Source organism: Lissotriton vulgaris, chromosome 12 (assembly GCF_964263255.1).
Source record: "Lissotriton vulgaris chromosome 12, aLisVul1.2, whole genome shotgun sequence".
Taxonomy (NCBI): Eukaryota; Metazoa; Chordata; class Amphibia; order Caudata; family Salamandridae; genus Lissotriton; species Lissotriton vulgaris.
This window is the reverse complement of record NC_141700.1, coordinates 446,095,681-446,114,066: the sequence shown is the minus strand read 5'-3', so window position 1 is coordinate 446,114,066 and position 18,386 is coordinate 446,095,681. Positions and strand designations below refer to the sequence as shown.

At 29.9% G+C, this 18,386-nt stretch overlaps 20 non-coding genes across 20 annotated transcripts; all 20 read left to right on the top strand.

The window, feature by feature from the left end:
• Positions 1 to 651: 651 nt before the first annotated feature.
• TRNAT-AGU (transfer RNA threonine (anticodon AGU)) lies at positions 652 to 725 on the top strand. The gene has a single exon. It is a non-coding gene; the product is annotated as a tRNA-Thr (tRNA).
• Positions 726 to 1,672: 947 nt separating this feature from the next.
• TRNAN-AUU (transfer RNA asparagine (anticodon AUU)) lies at positions 1,673 to 1,746 on the top strand. Its single transcript has one exon. It is a non-coding gene; the product is annotated as a tRNA-Asn (tRNA).
• Positions 1,747 to 3,202: 1,456 nt separating this feature from the next.
• On the top strand, positions 3,203 to 3,275 carry TRNAT-CGU (transfer RNA threonine (anticodon CGU)). The gene has a single exon. It is a non-coding gene; the product is annotated as a tRNA-Thr (tRNA).
• Positions 3,276 to 3,710: 435 nt separating this feature from the next.
• Positions 3,711 to 3,784, top strand: TRNAN-AUU (transfer RNA asparagine (anticodon AUU)). The gene has a single exon. It is a non-coding gene; the product is annotated as a tRNA-Asn (tRNA).
• A 1,962-nt stretch (positions 3,785 to 5,746) lies between these two features.
• On the top strand, positions 5,747 to 5,820 carry TRNAT-AGU (transfer RNA threonine (anticodon AGU)). The gene has a single exon. It is a non-coding gene; the product is annotated as a tRNA-Thr (tRNA).
• A 947-nt stretch (positions 5,821 to 6,767) lies between these two features.
• Positions 6,768 to 6,841, top strand: TRNAT-AGU (transfer RNA threonine (anticodon AGU)). The gene has a single exon. It is a non-coding gene; the product is annotated as a tRNA-Thr (tRNA).
• A 437-nt stretch (positions 6,842 to 7,278) lies between these two features.
• On the top strand, positions 7,279 to 7,351 carry TRNAT-CGU (transfer RNA threonine (anticodon CGU)). The gene has a single exon. It is a non-coding gene; the product is annotated as a tRNA-Thr (tRNA).
• Positions 7,352 to 8,805: 1,454 nt separating this feature from the next.
• Positions 8,806 to 8,879, top strand: TRNAT-AGU (transfer RNA threonine (anticodon AGU)). Its single transcript has one exon. It is a non-coding gene; the product is annotated as a tRNA-Thr (tRNA).
• A 946-nt stretch (positions 8,880 to 9,825) lies between these two features.
• Positions 9,826 to 9,899, top strand: TRNAT-AGU (transfer RNA threonine (anticodon AGU)). Its single transcript has one exon. It is a non-coding gene; the product is annotated as a tRNA-Thr (tRNA).
• A 439-nt stretch (positions 9,900 to 10,338) lies between these two features.
• On the top strand, positions 10,339 to 10,411 carry TRNAT-CGU (transfer RNA threonine (anticodon CGU)). The gene has a single exon. It is a non-coding gene; the product is annotated as a tRNA-Thr (tRNA).
• A 434-nt stretch (positions 10,412 to 10,845) lies between these two features.
• TRNAN-AUU (transfer RNA asparagine (anticodon AUU)) lies at positions 10,846 to 10,920 on the top strand. The gene has a single exon. It is a non-coding gene; the product is annotated as a tRNA-Asn (tRNA).
• Positions 10,921 to 11,358: 438 nt separating this feature from the next.
• On the top strand, positions 11,359 to 11,431 carry TRNAT-CGU (transfer RNA threonine (anticodon CGU)). The gene has a single exon. It is a non-coding gene; the product is annotated as a tRNA-Thr (tRNA).
• A 946-nt stretch (positions 11,432 to 12,377) lies between these two features.
• On the top strand, positions 12,378 to 12,450 carry TRNAT-CGU (transfer RNA threonine (anticodon CGU)). Its single transcript has one exon. It is a non-coding gene; the product is annotated as a tRNA-Thr (tRNA).
• A 946-nt stretch (positions 12,451 to 13,396) lies between these two features.
• TRNAT-CGU (transfer RNA threonine (anticodon CGU)) lies at positions 13,397 to 13,469 on the top strand. The gene has a single exon. It is a non-coding gene; the product is annotated as a tRNA-Thr (tRNA).
• Positions 13,470 to 13,904: 435 nt separating this feature from the next.
• On the top strand, positions 13,905 to 13,978 carry TRNAT-AGU (transfer RNA threonine (anticodon AGU)). The gene has a single exon. It is a non-coding gene; the product is annotated as a tRNA-Thr (tRNA).
• Positions 13,979 to 14,924: 946 nt separating this feature from the next.
• Positions 14,925 to 14,998, top strand: TRNAT-AGU (transfer RNA threonine (anticodon AGU)). Its single transcript has one exon. It is a non-coding gene; the product is annotated as a tRNA-Thr (tRNA).
• Positions 14,999 to 15,437: 439 nt separating this feature from the next.
• Positions 15,438 to 15,510, top strand: TRNAT-CGU (transfer RNA threonine (anticodon CGU)). Its single transcript has one exon. It is a non-coding gene; the product is annotated as a tRNA-Thr (tRNA).
• Positions 15,511 to 15,945: 435 nt separating this feature from the next.
• On the top strand, positions 15,946 to 16,019 carry TRNAN-AUU (transfer RNA asparagine (anticodon AUU)). Its single transcript has one exon. It is a non-coding gene; the product is annotated as a tRNA-Asn (tRNA).
• A 437-nt stretch (positions 16,020 to 16,456) lies between these two features.
• On the top strand, positions 16,457 to 16,529 carry TRNAT-CGU (transfer RNA threonine (anticodon CGU)). Its single transcript has one exon. It is a non-coding gene; the product is annotated as a tRNA-Thr (tRNA).
• A 1,454-nt stretch (positions 16,530 to 17,983) lies between these two features.
• On the top strand, positions 17,984 to 18,057 carry TRNAT-AGU (transfer RNA threonine (anticodon AGU)). Its single transcript has one exon. It is a non-coding gene; the product is annotated as a tRNA-Thr (tRNA).
• Positions 18,058 to 18,386: the final 329 nt, after the last annotated feature.

The following is an 18,386-nucleotide window of genomic DNA, read 5'->3' as shown; positions in this document are numbered from 1 at the left end:
TATTAAAACATATTAATCCTTGCGTAGTGATTGAGTATCTTTTCGTGTTTAAGATTACAATACATATAAAGAAGAATTTATAGCAGAAAACACATTTTCATCATCAACAAAAAATTATTTATGCATTTTTTACTATTAATGTTGGTGCTGTGGCTTAGTGGTTAAAGTACCTGTCTTGTAAATAGGAAATCCTGAGTTCAAATCTAAGCAGCACCTAACTGTTTTCTCCATGCTTTCCGAATAATTTTCATTAAACAAGTGTTGAATACAATTTAAGAATAAACATCTGGTTCTATGAACTTTAGAATACGTTATCTTAAAAATTAAATAAAATGCTTGGTAATGTGAAGATTTTTGTAGGAATGCATTGACTGAAATAGGGATAAGAAAATGACAAAGATCAAGATAGAGGTGAATGATCAATCTATTGTTGAATTCAACCAATCCATTCTTCAGCAAGGTATAGTTTAAAATGATATGAATAGGGTAAACTTCAAATTAGAGAGGTGTTTTTGAATAAACGAAGAGTCTTCATTCATCTTAAGTGTTTGAGTAGAGAAGTGTGTGAACTTAGAATAGATTATGAAAGTGAAAAAGCAATATTCTCTTGAACACCATAAAGAAAAGTGTTTCAAAATTAATACTCAAGTGGGTGCTGTGGCTTAGCTGGTTAAAGCGCCTGTCTAGTAAACAGGAGATCCTGAGTTCAACTCTCAGCAGCGCCTTGCTTTTTCTCATTGTTATATAACAAATCATTTTCATTAGGTCTTATTCCGATACAATTAAAATATAAAAGTCTGATTCATCTTACTGTTATAAAGATCATCTTAAACCTTATAAAAACCCAAGTATTTTCAAGATTATAGAATGAATACTGTTATTGCAAAATGAAAAAAACTACATATCTATGAGAAAGACGTAGATTAAATTTCTACCTAGATTTGAGCAATATTAATACCTTCATGAAACAAAATTGTAAAGAATTCAAGAAATGAAATTGTGTTTTATAAGAGTACCTGTTTATTAAAACATATTAATCCTTGCGTAGTGATTGAGTATCTTTTCGTGTTTAAGATTATAATACATATAAAGAAGAATTTATAGCAGGAAACACATTTTCATCATCAACAATAAATTATTTATGCATTTTTTATTATTAACATTGGTGCTGTGGCTTAGTGGTTAAAGCGCCTGACTCGTAAACAGGAAATACTGAGTTCAAATCTCAGCAGCACCTAACTCTTTTCTCCATGCTTTCTGAATAATTTTCATCAAACAAGTGTTGAATACAATTTAAGAATAAACATCTGGTTCTATGAACTTTAGAATACGTTATCTTAAAAATTAAATAAAATGATTGGTATTGTGAAGATTTTTGTAGGAATGCATTGACTGAAATAGGGAAAAGAAAATGACAAAGAACAAGATAGAGGTGAATGATCACTCTATTGTTGAATTCGACTAATCCATTCTTCAGCAAGGTATATTTTAAAATGATATGAATAGGGAAAACTTCAAATTAGAGAGGTGTTTTTGAATAAATGAAGAGTCTTCATTGATCTTAAGTTTTTGAGTAGAGAAGTGTGTGAACTTAGAAAAGAATATGAAAGTGAAAAAGCAATATTCTCTTGAACACCATAAAGAAAAGTGTTTCAAAATTAAGAATCAAGTGGGTGCTGTGGCTTAGCTGGTTAAAGCGCCTGTCTATTAAACAGGAGATCCTGGGTTCAACTCTCAGCAGTGCCTTGCTTTTCTCATTGTTATATAACAAATCATTTTCATTAGGTCTTATTCCGATACAATTAAAATATAAAAGTCTGATTCATCTTACTGTTGAACAGATCATCTTAAAACTTATAAAAACCCAAGTATTTTCAAGATTATATAATGAATACTGTTATTGCAAAATGAAAAAAATACATATCTATGAGAAAGAAGTAGATGAAATTTCTACCTAGATTTGAGCAATATTAATACCTTCATGAAACAAAATTGTAAAGAATTCAAGAAATGAAATTGGGTTTTATAAGAGTACCTGTTTATTAAAACATATTAATCCTTGCGTAGTGATTGAGTATCTTTTCGTGTTTAAGATTACTATACATATAAAGAAGAATTTATAGCAGAAAACACATTTTCATCATCAACAATAAATTATTTATGCATTTTTTACTATTAACGTAGGTGCTGTGGATTAGTGGTTAAAGTGCCTGTCTCGTAAACAGGAAATCCTGCGTTCAAATCTCAGCAGCACCTAACTGTTTTCTCCATGCTTTCCGAATAATATACTTCAAACAAGTGTTGAATACTATTTAAGAATAAACATCTGGTTCTATGAACTTTAGAATACGTTATCTTAAAAATTAAATAAAATGATTGGTATTGTGAAGATTTTTGTAGGAATGCATTGACTGAAATAGGGAAAAGAAAATGACAAAGAACAAGATAGAGGTGAATGATCACTCTATTGTTGAATTCAACTAATCCATTCTTCAGCAAGGTATAGTTTAAAATGATATGAATAGGGTAAACTTCAAATTAGAGAGGTGTTTTTGAATAAATGAAGAGTCTTCATTCATCTTAAATGTTTGAGTAGAGAAGTGAGTGAACTTAGAAAAGAATATGAAAGTGAAAAAGCAATATTCTCTTGAACACCATAAAGAAAGGTGTGTCAAAATTAAGAATCAAGTGGGTGCTGTTGCTGAGCTGGTTAAAGCGCCTGTCTAATAAACAGGAGATCTTGAGTTCAACTCTCAGCAGCGCCTTGCTTTTCTCATTGTTATATAACAAATCATTTTCATTAGGTCTTATTCCGATACAATTAAAATATAAAAGTCTGATTCATCTTACTGTTGAACAGATCATCTTAAATCCTATAAAAACCCAAGTATTTTCAAGATTATAGAATGAATACTGTTATTGCAGAATGAGAAAAATACATATCTATGAGAAAGAAGTAGATGAAATTTCTACCTAGATTTGAGCAATATTAATACCTTCATGAAACAAAATTGTAAAGAATTCAAGAAATGAAATTGGGTTTTCCAAGAGTACCTGTTTATTAAAACATATTAATCCTTGCGTAGTGATTGAGTATCTTTTCGTGTTTAAGATTACAATACATATAAAGAAGAATTTATAGCAGGAAACACATTTTCATCATCAACAATAAATTATTTATGCATTTTTTATTATTAACATTGGTGCTGTGGCTTAGTGGTTAAAGCGCCTGACTCGTAAACAGGAAATCCTGAGTTCAAATCTCAGCAGCACCTAACTCTTTTCTCCATGCTTTCTGAATAATTTTCATCAAACAAGTGTTGAATACAATTTAAGAATAAACATCTGGTTCTATGAACTTTAGAATACGTTATCTTAAAAATTAAATAAAATGATTGGTATTGTGAAGATTTTTGTAGGAATGCATTGACTGAAATAGGGAAAAGAAAATGACAAAGAACAAGATAGAGGTGAATGATCACTCTATTGTTGAATTCAACTAATCCATTCTTCAGCAAGGTATATTTTAAAATGATATGAATAGGGTAAACTTCAAATTAGAGAGGTGTTTTTGAATAAATGAAGAGTCTTCATTCATCTTAAGTTTTTGAGTAGAGAAGTGTGTGAACTTAGAAAAGAATATGAAAGTGAAAAAGCAATATTCTCTTGAACACCATAAAGAAAAGTGTTTCAAAATTAAGAATCAAGTGGGTGCTGTGGCTTAGCTGGTTAAAGCGCCTGTCTATTAAACAGGAGATCCTGGGTTCAACTCTCAGCAGTGCCTTGCTTTTCTCATTGTTATATAACAAATCATTTTCATTAGGTCTTATTCCGATACAATTAAAATATGAAAGTCTGATTCATCTTACTGTTGAACAGATCATCTTAAAACTTATAAAAACCCAAATATTTTCAAGATTATAGAATGAATACTGTTATTGCAAAATGAAAAAAATACATATCTATGAGAAAGAAGTAGATGAAATTTCTACCTAGATTTGAGCAATATTAATACCCTCATGAAAAAAAATTGTACAGAATTCAAGAAATGAAATTGGGTTTTATAAGAGTACCTATTTATTAAAACATATTAATCCTTGCGTAGTGATTGAGTATCTTTTCGTGTTTAAGATTACAATACATATAAAGAAGAATTTATAGCAGAAAACACAATTTCATCATCAACAATAAATTATGTATGCATTTTTTACTATTAACGTTGGTGCTGTGGCTTAGTGGTTAAAGCGCCTGTCTCGTAAACAGGAAATCCTGAGTTCAAATCTGAGCAGCACCTAACTGTTTTCTCCATGCTTTCCGAATAATTTTCATCAAACAAGTGTTGAATACAATTTAAGAATAAACATCTGGTTCTATGAACTTTTGAATAAGTTATCTTAAAAATTAAATAAAATGCTTGGTATTGTGAAGATTTTTGTAGGAATGCATTGACTGAAATAGGGAAAAGAAAATGACAAAGAACAAGATAGAGGTGAATGATCACTCTATTGTTGAATTCAACTAATCCATTCTTCAGCAAGGTATATTTTAAAATGATATGAATACGGTAAACTTCAAATTAGAGAGGTGTTTTTGAATAAGTGAAGAGTCTCCATTCATCTTAAGTGTTTGAGTAGAGAAGTGTGTGAACTTAGAAAAGAATATGAAAGTGAAAAAGCAATATTCTCTTGAACACCATAAAGAAAAGTGTTTCAAAACTAAGAATCAAGTGGGTGATGTGGCTTAGCTGGTTAAAGCGCCTGTCTAGTAAACAGGAGATCCTGAGTTCAACTCTCAGCAGTGCCTTGCTTTTCTTATTGTTATATAACAAATCAATTTCATTAGGTCTTATTCTGAAACAATTAAAATATAAAAGTCTGATTCATCTTACTGTTGAACAGATCATCTTAAACCTTATAAAAACCCAAGTATTTTCAAGATTATAGAATGAATACTGTTATTGCAAAATGAAAAAAAAATACATATCTATGAGAAAGAAGTAGATGAAATTTCTACCTGGATTTGAGCAATATTAATACCTTCATGAAAAAAATTGTAAAGAATTCAAGAAATGAAATTGGATTTTATAAGAGTACCTGTTTATTAAAACATATTAATCCTTGCGTAGTGATTGAGTATCTTTTCATGTTTAAGATTACAATACATATAAAGAAGAATTTATAGCAGAAAACACATTTTCATCATCAACAATAAATTATTTATGCATTTTTTACCATTAACGTTGGTAATTTGGCTTAGTGGTTAAAGCGCCTGTCTCGTAAACAGGAAATCCTGAGTTCAAATCTAAGCAGCACCTAACTGTTTTCTCCATGCTTTCCGAATAATTTTCATCAAACACGTGTTAAATACAATTTAAGAATAAACATCTGGTTCTATAAACTTTAGAATAAGATATCTTAAAAATTAAATAAAATGATTGGTATTGTGAAGATTTTTGTAGGAATGCATTGACTGAAATAGGGAAAAAAATGACAAAGAACAAGAAGAGGTGAATGATCACTCTATTGTTGAATTCAACTAATCCATTCTTCAGCAAGGTATAGTTTAAAATGATATGAATAGGGTAAACTTCAAATTAGAGAGGTGTTTTTGAATAAATGAAGAGTCTTCATTCATCTTAAGTGTTTGAGTAGAGAAGTGTGTGAACTTAGCAAAGAATATAAAAATGAAAAAGCAATATTCTCTTGAACACCATAAAGAGAAGTGTTTCAATATTAACAATCAAGTGGGCGCTGTGGCTTAGCTGGTTAAAGCGCCTGTCTAGTAAACAGAAGATCCTGAGTTCAACTCTCAGCAGCGCCTTGCTTTTCTCATTGTTATATAACAAATCATTTTCATTAGGTCTTATTCCGATACAATTAAAATATAAAAGTCTGATTCATCTTACTGTTGAAAAGATCATCTTAAACCTTATAAAAACCCAAGTATTTTCAAGATTATAGAATGAATACTGTTATTGCAAAATGAAAAAAAACTACATATCTATGAGAAAGACGTAGATGAAATTTCTACCTAGATTTGAGCAATAATAATACCTTCATGAAAAAAAATTGTAAAGAATTCAAGAAATGAAATTGGGTTTTATAAGAGTACCTGTTTATTAAAACATATTAATCCTTGCGTAGTGATTGAGTATCTTTTCGTGTTTAAGATTACAATACATATAAAGAAGAATTTATAGCAGAAAACACATTTTCATCATCAACAATAAATTATTTATGCATTTTTTACTATTAATGTTGGTGCTGTGGCTTAGTGATTAAAGCGCTTGTCTCGTAAATAGGAAATCCTGAGTTCAAATCTCAGCAGCACCTAACTGTTTTCTCCATGCTTTCCGACTAATTTTCATTAAACAAGTGTTGAATACAATTTAAGAATAACCATCTGGTTCTATGAACTTTAGAATAAGTTATCTTAAAAATTAAATAAAATGCTTGGTATTGTGAAGATTTTTGTAGGAATGCATTGACTGAAATAGGGAAAAGAAAATGACAATGAACAAGATAGAGGCAAATGATCACTCTATTGTTGAATTCAACTAATCCATTCTTCAGCAAGGTATATTTTAAAATGATATGAATAGGGTAAACTTCAAATTAGAGAGGTGTTTTTGAATAAGTGAAGAGTCTTCATTCATCTTAAGTGTTTGAGTAGAGAAGTGTGTGAACTTAGAAAAGAATATGAAAGTGAAAAAGCAATATTCTCTTGAACACCATAAAGAAAAGTGTTTCAAAATTAAGAATCTAGTGGGTGCTGTGGCTTAGCTGGTTAAAGCGCCTGTCTAGTAAACAGGAGATCCTGAGTTCAAATCTCAGCAGCGCCTTGCTTTTCTCATTGTTATATAACAAATCATTTTCATTAGGTCTTATTCCGATACAATTAAAATATAAAAGTCTGATTCATCTTACTGTTGAACAGATCATCTTAAACCTTATAAAAACCCAAGTATTTTCAAGATTATAGAATGAATACTGTTATTGCAAAATGAAAAAATACATATCTATGAGAAAGAAGTAGATGAAATTTCTACCTAGATTTGAGCAATATTAATAGCTTCATGAAAAAAAACTTGTAAAGAATTCAAGAAATGAAATTGGGTTTTATAAAAGTACCTGTTTATTAAAACATATTAATCCTTGCGTAGTGATTGAGTATCTTTTCGTGTTTAAGATTACTATACATATAAAGAAGAATTTATAGCAGAAAACACATTTTCATCATCAACAATAAATTATTTATGCATTTTTTACAATTAATGTTGGTGCTGTGGCTTAGTGGTTAAAGCGCCTGTCTCGTAAACAGGAAATCCTGAGTTCAAATCTCAGCAGCACCTAACTGTTTTCTCCATGCTTCCCGAATAATTTTCATCAAACAAGTGTTGAATACAATTTAAGAATAAACATCTGGTTCTATGAACTTTAGAATACGTTATCTTAAAAATTAAATAAAATAATTGGTATTGTGAAGATTTTTGTAGGAATGCATTGACTGAAATAGGGAAAAGAAAATGACAAAGAACAAGATAGAGGTGAATGATCACTCTATTGTTGAATTCAACTAATCCATTCTTCAGCAAGGTATAGTTTAAAATGATATGAATAGGGTAAACTTCAAATTAGAGAGGTGTTTTTGAATAAATGAAGAGTCTTCATTCATCTTAAGTGTTTGAGTAGAGAAGTGAGTGAACCTAGAAAAGAATATGAAAGTGAAAAAGCAATATTCTCTTGAACACCATAAAGAAAATTGTTTCAAAATTCAGACTCAAGTGGGTGCTGAGGCTTAGCTGGTTAAAGCGCCTGTCTAGTAAACAGGAGATCCTGAGTTCAACTCTCAGCAGCGCCTTGCTTTTCTCATTGTTATATGACAAATCATTTTCATTAGGTCTTATTCCGATACAATTAAAATATAAAAGTCTGATTCATCTTACTGTTGAAAAGATCATCTTAAACCTTATAAAAACCCAAGTATTTTCAAGATTATAGAATGAATACTGTTATTGCAAAATGAAAAATCTACATATCTTTGAGAAAGACGTAGATGAAATTTCTACCTAGATTTGAGCAATATTAATACCTTCATGAAACAAAATTGTAAAGAATTCAAGAAATGAAATTGGGTTTTATAAGAGTACCTGTTTATTAAAACATATTAATCCTTGCGTAGTGATTGAGTATCTTTTCGTGTTTAAGATTACAATACATATAAAGAAGAATTTATAGCAGGAAACACATTTTCATCATCAACAATAAATTATTTATGCATTTGTTATTATTAACATTGGTTCTGTGGCTTAGTGGTTAAAGCGCCTGACTCATAAACAGGACATCCTGAGTTCAAATCTCAGCAGCACCTAACTCTTTTCTCCATGCTTTCTGAATAATTTTCATCAAACAAGTGTTGAATACAATTTAAGAATAAACATCTGGTTCTATGAACTTTAGAATACGTTATCTTAAAAATTAAATAAAATGATTGGTATTGTGAAGATTTTTGAAGGAATACATTGACTGAAATAGGGAAAAGAAAATGACAAAGAACAAGATAGAGGTGAATGATCACTCTATTGTTGAATTCAACCAATCCATTCTTCAGCAAGGTATAGTTTAAAATGATATGAATAGGGTAAACTTCAAATTAGAGAGGTGTTTTTGAATAAATGAAGAGTCTTCATTCATCTTAAGTGTTTGAGTAGAGAAGTGTGTGAACTTAGAATAGATAATGAAAGTGAAAAAGCAATATTCTCTTGAACACCATAAAGAAAAGTGTTTCAAAATTAATACTCAAGTGGGTGCTGTGGCTTAGCTGGTTAAAGCGTCTGTCTAGTAAACAGGAGATCCTGAGTTCAACTCTCAGCAGCGCCTTGCTTTTCACATTGTTATATAACAAAGCATTTTCATTAGGTCTTATTCCGATACAATTAAAATATAAAAGTCTGATTCATCTTACTGTTGAAAAGATCATCTTAAACCTTATAAAAACCCAAGTATTTTCAAGATTATAGAATGAATACTGTTATTGCAAAATGAAAAAAACTACATATCCATGAGAAAGAGGTAGATGAAATTTCGACCTAGATTTGAGCAATATTAATACCTTCATGAATAAAAATTGTAAAGAATTCAAGAAATGAAATTGGGTTTTATAAGACTACCTGTTTATTAAAACATATTAATCCTTGCGTAGTGATTGAGTATCTTTTCGTGTTTAAGATTACAATACATATAAAGAAGAATTTATAGCAGAAAACACATTTTCATCATCAACAAAAAATTATTTATGCATTTTTTACTATTAATGTTGGTGCTGTGGCTTAGTGGTTAAAGTACCTGTCTTGTAAATAGGAAATCCTGAGTTCAAATCTAAGCAGCACCTAACTGTTTTCTCCATGCTTTCCGAATAATTTTCATTAAACAAGTGTTGAATACAATTTAAGAATAAACATCTGGTTCTATGAACTTTAGAATACGTTATCTTAAAAATTAAATAAAATGCTTGGTAATGTGAAGATTTTTGTAGGAATGCATTGACTGAAATAGGGATAAGAAAATGACAAAGATCAAGATAGAGGTGAATGATCAATCTATTGTTGAATTCAACCAATCCATTCTTCAGCAAGGTATAGTTTAAAATGATATGAATAGGGTAAACTTCAAATTAGAGAGGTGTTTTTGAATAAATGAAGAGTCTTCATTCATCTTAAGTGTTTGAGTAGAGAAGTGTGTGAACTTAGAATAGATTATGAAAGTGAAAAAGCAATATTCTCTTGAACACCATAAAGAAAAGTGTTTCAAAATTAATACTCAAGTGGGTGCTGTGGCTTAGCTGGTTAAAGCGCCTGTCTAGTAAACAGGAGATCCTGAGTTCAACTCTCAGCAGCGCCTTGCTTTTTCTCATTGTTATATAACAAATCATTTTCATTAGGTCTTATTCCGATACAATTAAAATATAAAAGTCTGATTCATCTTACTGTTATAAAGATCATCTTAAACCTTATAAAAACCCAAGTATTTTCAAGATTATAGAATGAATACTGTTATTGCAAAATGAAAAAAACTACATATCTATGAGAAAGACGTAGATGAAATTTCTACCTAGATTTGAGCAATATTAATACCTTCATGAAACAAAATTGTAAAGAATTCAAGAAATGAAATTGTGTTTTATAAGAGTACCTGTTTATTAAAACATATTAATCCTTGCGTAGTGATTGAGTATCTTTTCGTGTTTAAGATTATAATACATATAAAGAAGAATTTATAGCAGGAAACACATTTTCATCATCAACAATAAATTATTTATGCATTTTTTATTATTAACATTGGTGCTGTGGCTTAGTGGTTAAAGCGCCTGACTCGTAAACAGGAAATCCTGAGTTCAAATCTCAGCAGCACCTAACTCTTTTCTCCATGCTTTCTGAATAATTTTCATCAAACAAGTGTTGAATACAATTTAAGAATAAACATCTGGTTCTATGAACTTTAGAATACGTTATCTTAAAAATTAAATAAAATGATTGGTATTGTGAAGATTTTTGTAGGAATGCATTGACTGAAATAGGGAAAAGAAAATGACAAAGAACAAGATAGAGGTGAATGATCACTCTATTGTTGAATTCGACTAATCCATTCTTCAGCAAGGTATATTTTAAAATGATATGAATAGGGAAAACTTCAAATTAGAGAGGTGTTTTTGAATAAATGAAGAGTCTTCATTGATCTTAAGTTTTTGAGTAGAGAAGTGTGTGAACTTAGAAAAGAATATGAAAGTGAAAAAGCAATATTCTCTTGAACACCATAAAGAAAAGTGTTTCAAAATTAAGACTCAAGTGGCTGCTGTGGCTTAGCTGGTTAAAGCGCCTGTCTATTAAACAGGAGATCCTGGGTTCAACTCTCAGCAGTGCCTTGCTTTTCTCATTGTTATATAACAAATCATTTTCATTAGGTCTTATTCCGATACAATTAAAATATAAAAGTCTGATTCATCCTACTGTTGAACAGATCATCTTAAAACTTATAAAAACCCAAGTATTTTCAAGATTATATAATGAATACTGTTATTGCAAAATGAAAAAAATACATATCTATGAGAAAGAAGTAGATGAAATTTCTACCTAGATTTGAGCAATATTAATACCTTCATGAAAAAAAAATTGTAAAGAATTCAAGAAATGAAATTGGGTTTTATAAGAGTACCTGTTTATTAAAACATATTAATCCTTGCGTAGTGATTGAGTATCTTTTCGTGTTTAAGAATACAATACATATAAAGAAGAATTTATAGCAGAAAACACATTTTCATCATCAACAATAAATTATGTATGCATTTTTTACTATTAACGTTGGTGTTGTGGCTTAGTGGTTAAAGCGCCTGTCTCGTAAACAGGAAATCCTGAGTTCAAATCTCAGCAGCACCTAATTGTTTTCTCCATGCTTTCCGAATAATTTTCATCAAACAAGTGTTGAATACAATTTAAGAATAAACATCTGGTTCTATGAACTTTAGAATACGTTATCTTAAAAATTAAATAAAATGATTGGTATTGTGAAGATTTTTGTAGGAATGCATTGACTGAAATAGGGAAAAGAAAATGACAAAGAACAAGATAGAGGTGAATGATCACTCTATTGTTGAATTCAACCAATCCATTCTTCAGCAAGGTATAGTTTAAAATGATATGAATGGGGTAAACTTCAAATTAGAGAGGTGTTTTTGAATAAATGAAGAGTCTTCATTCATCTTAAGTGTTTGAGTAGAGAAGTGTGTGAACTTAGAAAAGAATATGAAAGTGAAGAAGCAATATTCTCTTGAACACCATAAAGAAAATTGTTTCAAAATTAAGACTCAAGTGGCTGCTGAGGCTTAGCTGGTAAAAGCGCCTGTCTAGTAAACAGGAGATCCTGAGTTCAACTCTCTGCAGCGCCTTGCTTTTCTCATTGTTATATAACAAATCATTTTCATTAGGTCTTATTCCGATACAATTAAAATATAAAAGTCTGATTCATCTTACTGTTGAACAGATCATCTTAAAACTTATAAAAACCCAAGTATTTTCAAGATTATAGAATGAATACTGTTATTGCAAAATGAAAAAAATACATATCTATGAGAAAGAAGTAGATGAAATTTCTACCTAGATTTGAGCAATATTAATACCTTCATGAAAAAAAATTGTAAAGAATTCAAGAAATGAAATTGGGTTTTATAAGAGTACCTGTTTATTAAAACATATTAATCATTGCGTAGTGATTGAGTATCTTTTCGTGTTTAAGATTACAATACATATAAAGAAGAATTTATAGCAGAAAACACATTTTCATCTTCAACAAAAAATTATGTATGCATTTTTTACTATTAACGTTGGTGCTGTGGCTTAGTGGTTAAAGCGCCTGTCTCGTAAACAGGAAATCCTGAGTTCAAATCTCAGCAGCACCTAACTGTTTTCTCCATGCTTTCCGAATAATTTTCATCAAACATGTGTTGAATACAATTTAAGAATAAACATCTGGTTCTATGAACTTTAAAATACGTTATCTTAAAAATTAAATAAAATGATTGGTATTGTGAAGATTTTTGTAGGAATGCATTGACTGAAATAGGGAAAAGAAAATGACAAAGAACAAGATAGAGGTGAATGATCACTCTATTGTTGAATTCAACTAATCCATTCTTCAGCAAGGTATAGTTTAAAATGATATGAATGGGGTAAACTTCAAATTAGAGAGGTGTTTTTGAATAAATGAAGAGTCTTCATTCATCTTAAGTGTTTGAGTAGAGAAGTGTGTGAACTTAGAAAATAATATGAAAGTGAAGAAGCAATATTCTCTTGAACACCATAAAGAAAATTGTTTCAAAATTAAGACTCAAGTGGCTGCTGAGGCTTAGCTGGTTATAGCGCCTGTCTAGTAAACAGGAGATCCTGAGTTCAACTCTCAGCAGCGCCTTGCTTTTCTCATTGTTATATGACAAATCATTTTCATTAGGTCTTATTCCGATACAATTAAAATAGAAAAGTCTGATTCATCTTACTGTTGAAAAGATCATCTTAAACCTTATAAAAACCCAAGTATTTTCAAGATTATAGAATGAATACTGTTATTGCAAAATGAAAAATCTACATATCTTTGAGAAAGACGTAGATGAAATTTCTACCTAGATTTGAGCAATATTAATACCTTCATGAAACAAAATTGTAAAGAATTCAAGAAATGAAATTGTGTTTTATAAGAGTACCTGTTTATTAAAACATATTAATCCTTGCGTAGTGATTGAGTATCTTTTCGTGTTTAGGATTATAATACATATAAAGAAGAATTTATAGCAGGAAACACATTTTCATCATCAACAATAAATTATTTATGCATTTTTTATTATTAACATTGGTGCTGTGGCTTAGTGGTTAAAGCACCTGACTCGTAAACAGGAAGTCCTGAGTTCAAATCTCAGCAGCACCTAACTGTTTTCTCCATGCTTTCTGAATAATTTTCATCAAACAAGTGTTGAATACAATTTAAGAATAAACATCTGGTTCTATGAACTTTAGAATACGTTATCTTAAAAATTAAATAAAATGATTGGTATTGTGAAGATTTTTGTAGGAATACATTGACTGAAATAGGGAAAAGAAAATGACAAAGAACAAGATAGAGGTGAATGATCACTCTATTGTTGAATTCAACAAATCCATTCTTCAGCAAGGTATAGTTTAAAATGATATGAATAGGGTAAACTTCAAATTAGAGAGGTGTTTTTGAATAAATGAAGAGTCTTCATTCATCTTAAGTGTTTGAGTAGAGAAGTGTGTGAACTTAGAAAAGATTATGAAAGTGAAAAAGCAATATTCTCTTGAACACCATAAAGAAAAGTGTTTCAAAATTAAGACTCAAGTGGGTGCTGTGGCTTAGCTGGTTAAAGCGTCTGTCTAGTAAACAGGAGATCCTGAGTTCAACTCTCAGCAGCGCCTTGCTTTTCACATTGTTATATAACAAATCATTTTCATTAGGTCTTATTCCGATACAATTAAAATATAAAAGTCTGATTCATCTTACTGTTGAAAAGATCATCTTAAACCTTATAAAAACCCAAGTATTTTCAAGATTATAGAATGAATACTGTTATTGCAAAATGAAAAAAACTACATATCCATGAGAAAGAGGTAGATGAAATTTCGACCTAGATTTGAGCAATATTAATACCTTCATGAATAAAAATTGTAAAGAATTCAAGAAATGAAATTGGGTTTTATAAGACTACCTGTTTATTAAAACATATTAATCCTTGCGTAGTGATTGAGTATCTTTTCGTGTTTAAGATTACAATACATATAAAGAAGAATTTATAGCAGAAAACACATTTTCATCATCAACAAAAAATTATTTATGCATTTTTTACTATTAATGTTGGTGCTGTGGCTTAGTGGTTAAAGTACCTGTCTTGTAAATAGGAAATCCTGAGTTCAAATCTAAGCAGCACCTAACTGTTTTCTCCATGCTTTCCGAATAATTTTCATTAAACAAGTGTTGAATACAATTTAAGAATAAACATCTGGTTCTATGAACTTTAGAATACGTTATCTTAAAAATTAAATAAAATGCTTGGTAATGTGAAGATTTTTGTAGGAATGCATTGACTGAAATAGGGATAAGAAAATGACAAAGATCAAGATAGAGGTGAATGATCAATCTATTGTTGAATTCAACCAATCCATTCTTCAGCAAGGTATAGTTTAAAATGATATGAATAGGGTAAACTTCAAATTAGAGAGGTGTTTTTGAATAAACGAAGAGTCTTCATTCATCTTAAGTGTTTGAGTAGAGAAGTGTGTGAACTTAGAATAGATTATGAAAGTGAAAAAGCAATATTCTCTTGAACACCATAAAGAAAAGTGTTTCAAAATTAATACTCAAGTGGGTGCTGTGGCTTAGCTGGTTAAAGCGCCTGTCTAGTAAACAGGAGATCCTGAGTTCAACTCTCAGCAGCGCCTTGCTTTTTCTCATTGTTATATAACAAATCATTTTCATTAGGTCTTATTCCGATACAATTAAAATATAAAAGTCTGATTCATCTTACTGTTATAAAGATCATCTTAAACCTTATAAAAACCCAAGTATTTTCAAGATTATAGAATGAATACTGTTATTGCAAAATGAAAAAAACTACATATCTATGAGAAAGACGTAGATGAAATTTCTACCTAGATTTGAGCAATATTAATACCTTCATGAAACAAAATTGTAAAGAATTCAAGAAATGAAATTGTGTTTTATAAGAGTACCTGTTTATTAAAACATATTAATCCTTGCGTAGTGATTGAGTATCTTTTCGTGTTTAAGATTATAATACATATAAAGAAGAATTTATAGCAGGAAACACATTTTCATCATCAACAATAAATTATTTATGCATTTTTTATTATTAACATTGGTGCTGTGGCTTAGTGGTTAAAGCGCCTGACTCGTAAACAGGAAATCCTGAGTTCAAATCTCAGCAGCACCTAACTCTTTTCTCCATGCTTTCTGAATAATTTTCATCAAACAAGTGTTGAATACAATTTAAGAATAAACATCTGGTTCTATGAACTTTAGAATACGTTATCTTAAAAATTAAATAAAATGATTGGTATTGTGAAGATTTTTGTAGGAATGCATTGACTGAAATAGGGAAAAGAAAATGACAAAGAACAAGATAGAGGTGAATGATCACTCTATTGTTGAATTCGACTAATCCATTCTTCAGCAAGGTATATTTTAAAATGATATGAATAGGGAAAACTTCAAATTAGAGAGGTGTTTTTGAATAAATGAAGAGTCTTCATTGATCTTAAGTTTTTGAGTAGAGAAGTGTGTGAACTTAGAAAAGAATATGAAAGTGAAAAAGCAATATTCTCTTGAACACCATAAAGAAAAGTGTTTCAAAATTAAGAATCAAGTGGGTGCTGTGGCTTAGCTGGTTAAAGCGCCTGTCTATTAAACAGGAGATCCTGGGTTCAACTCTCAGCAGTGCCTTGCTTTTCTCATTGTTATATAACAAATCATTTTCATTAGGTCTTATTCCGATACAATTAAAATATAAAAGTCTGATTCATCTTACTGTTGAACAGATCATCTTAAAACTTATAAAAACCCAAGTATTTTCAAGATTATATAATGAATACTGTTATTGCAAAATGAAAAAAATACATATCTATGAGAAAGAAGTAGATGAAATTTCTACCTAGATTTGAGCAATATTAATACCTTCATGAAAAAAAATTGTAAAGAATTCAAGAAATGAAATTGGGTTTTATAAGAGTACCTGTTTATTAAAACATATTAATCCTTGCGTAGTGATTGAGTATCTTTTCGTGTTTAAGATTACAATACATATAAAGAAGAATTTATAGCAGAAAACACATTTTCATCATCAACAATAAATTATGTATGCATTTTTTACTATTAACGTTGGTGTTGTGGCTTAGTGGTTAAAGCGCCTGTCTCGTAAACAGGAAATCCTGAGTTCAAATCTCAGCAGCACCTAATTGTTTTCTCCATGCTTTCCGAATAATTTTCATCAAACAAGTGTTGAATACAATTTAAGAATAAACATCTGGTTCTATGAACTTTAGAATACGTTATCTTAAAAATTAAATAAAATGATTGGTATTGTGAAGATTTTTGTAGGAATGCATTGACTGAAATAGGGAAAAGAAAATGACAAAGAACAAGATAGAGGTGAATGATCACTCTATTGTTGAATTCAACCAATCCATTCTTCAGCAAGGTATAGTTTAAAATGATATGAATGGGGTAAACTTCAAATTAGAGAGGTGTTTTTGAATAAATGAAGAGTCTTCATTCATCTTAAGTGTTTGAGTAGAGAAGTGTGTGAACTTAGAAAAGAATATGAAAGTGAAGAAGCAATATTCTCTTGAACACCATAAAGAAAATTGTTTCAAAATTAAGACTCAAGTGGCTGCTGAGGCTTAGCTGGTAAAAGCGCCTGTCTAGTAAACAGGAGATCCTGAGTTCAACTCTCAGCAGCGCCTTGCTTTTCTCATTGTTATATGACAAATCATTTTCATTAGGTCTTATTCCGATACAATTAAAATATAAAAGTCTGATTCATCTTACTGTTGAAAAGATCATCTTAAACCTTATAAAAACCCAAGTATTTTCAAGATTATAGAATGAATACTGTTATTGCAAAATGAAAAATCTACATATCTTTGAGAAAGACGTAGATGAAATTTCTACCTAGATTTGAGCAATATTAATACCTTCATGAAACAAAATTGTAAAGAATTCAAGAAATGAAATTGGGTTTTATAAGAGTACCTGTTTATTAAAACATATTAATCCTTGCGTAGTGATTGAGTATCTTTTCGTGTTTAAGATTACAATACATATAAAGAAGAATTTATAGCAGGAAACACATTTTCATCATCAACAATAAATTATTTATGCATTTGTTATTATTAACATTGGTTCTGTGGCTTAGTGGTTAAAGCGCCTGACTCATAAACAGGACATCCTGAGTTCAAATCTCAGCAACACCTAACTCTTTTCTCCATGCTTTCTGAATAATTTTCATCAAACAAGTGTTGAATACAATTTAAGAATAAACATCTGGTTCTATGAACTTTAGAATACGTTATCTTAAAAATTAAATAAAATGATTGGTATTGTGAAGATTTTTGAAGGAATACATTGACTGAAATAGGGAAAAGAAAATGACAAAGAACAAGATAGAGGTGAATGATCACTCTATTGTTGAATTCAACCAATCCATTCTTCAGCAAGGTATAGTTTAAAATGATATGAATAGGGTAAACTTCAAATTAGAGAGGTGTTTTTGAATAAATGAAGAGTCTTCATTCATCTTAAGTGTTTGAGTAGAGAAGTGTGTGAACTTAGAATAGATAATGAAAGTGAAAAAGCAATATTCTCTTGAACACCATAAAGAAAAGTGTTTCAAAATTAATACTCAAGTGGGTGCTGTGGCTTAGCTGGTTAAAGCGCCTGTCTAGTAAACAGGAGATCCTGAGTTCAACTCTCAGCAGCGCCTTTCTTTTCTCATTGTTATATAACAAATCATTTTCATTAGGTCTTATTCCGATACAATTAAAATATGAAAGTCTGATTCATCTTACTGTTGAAAAGATCATCTTAAACCTTATAAAAACCCAAGTATTTTCAAGATTATAGAATGAATACTGTTATTGCAAAATGAAAAAAACTACATATCTATGAGAAAGACGTAGATGAAATTTCTACCTAGATTTGAGCAATATTAATACCTTCATGAAACAAAATTGTAAAGAATTCAAGAAATGAAATTGTGTTTTATAAGAGTACCTGTGTATTAAAACATATTAATCCTTGCGTAGTGATTGA